The sequence below is a fragment of the Mandrillus leucophaeus genome, unplaced genomic scaffold, assembly GCF_000951045.1.
Source record: "Mandrillus leucophaeus isolate KB7577 unplaced genomic scaffold, Mleu.le_1.0 Scaffold876, whole genome shotgun sequence".
In the NCBI taxonomy this organism is placed as follows: Eukaryota; Metazoa; Chordata; class Mammalia; order Primates; family Cercopithecidae; genus Mandrillus; species Mandrillus leucophaeus.
In genome coordinates this window covers 988,315-989,709 of record NW_012109541.1, presented here as the reverse complement: position 1 = coordinate 989,709, position 1,395 = coordinate 988,315, and positions in this window count along the sequence as shown.

Genomic DNA, 1,395 nt, shown 5'->3' with positions numbered 1-1,395 from the left:
GTTGAAAATGCAGAAATCACCTGTCTTCTGTGTTGCTGGCACTGGGAGCTGGAGACTGGAGCTGTTGCTGTTTGGCCATCTTTCTCCGCCCTCCTTTTATTTTTATTTTTACTGAGACAGAGTCTCACTCTGTTGCCCAGGCTGGAGTGCAATGGTGCAATCTCAGTTCACTTCTCAGGTTCAAGTGATTCTCCTGCCTCAGTTTCCCAAGTAGCCAGGATCACAAGCACACACCACCACACTCAGCTAATTTTTTTGTATTTTCAGTAGAGATGGAGTTTCCTCATGTTGGCCAGGATGGTCTCGATCTCCTGGCCTCAAGATCCGCCCGCCTCGGCCTCCCAAAGTGCTGGGATTATAAGCTTGAGCCACTGAACCCGGCAATTATTTATATTTTAAACGGTATTTGCTGGAGTGCTTGTAGGTACTTCAGGTCTTTTAAGTGTTTTAGACAATCTTGTTCACACCATTAATTTGTACGAGCAAAGGATTTCTAGACTAATTTCAAGTGCAGCCCAGCTTCTGGAATCAGTGTTGGGGGCACCAGAGAAATAACCTCAGAAGTTTGAGATAAGATTATCTTCCATGAGTGCATTAAAGGAGCATAAACATGTACAAGATAAGATCAGCATCTTTAGCAGGAATATCTCAGCTTCCTGGGCTCTTGGGTACCCTGGGAGTTAGTAGGCACCTGGAATTGTAAATGAATCACCTACTCTTCATCAATCTCTTGTGAATCTGATGAGCATGGGAGTCAGTTGAATTCAGGATGAATGGAACGGCTGAGCTGAAGAGCAGGCCTTCATCTGTGGTGGTGTCACCAAGGGAAGGGCACGGTGACAGCATGAGGGTCCTTTGGCCTCCCTCCGTTCTTGTTACCTCTGTCCTGTAACTGCAGTGGGTTCTGTTGAAATAATTTGAAATTCTGAAGTGGGTGGGAGACTCCTACTTACTGATATCTCATAATGCTTTGGCATTCTTCCATGAGGGAAACTGTGATTTTGCTCCAGACTGGTCAGGTCTCCCATTATATACAGCTCTCCTTTATATACAGTTGCCTTGACAGTTTCTTTCACAGTCCCTCTCAAAATGTACAGTTAGATAAATTGTTGTGGCTCCTTGAATACTGTCCCCATGAAGGGAAGGTCTAGGCTTCTGTCTTGTGCCCAGTGTCACATCGTTGCATCTCCAGTGCAGAAATAGTACCTGACTCAGAGTAGGTGATCCTGAGGCTAAGAGATGCAAATTCCTTTAACACTTACAGTTAAGCAATTGAGATCTAATTTTAAATTTCCTTTTTTTTTTTTTTTGCAGGGGGATGCGGATGGAGTTTCACTCTGTCGCCCAGGCTGGAGTGTAGTGGTGCAATCTCGGCTCACTGCAACCTCTGCCTCC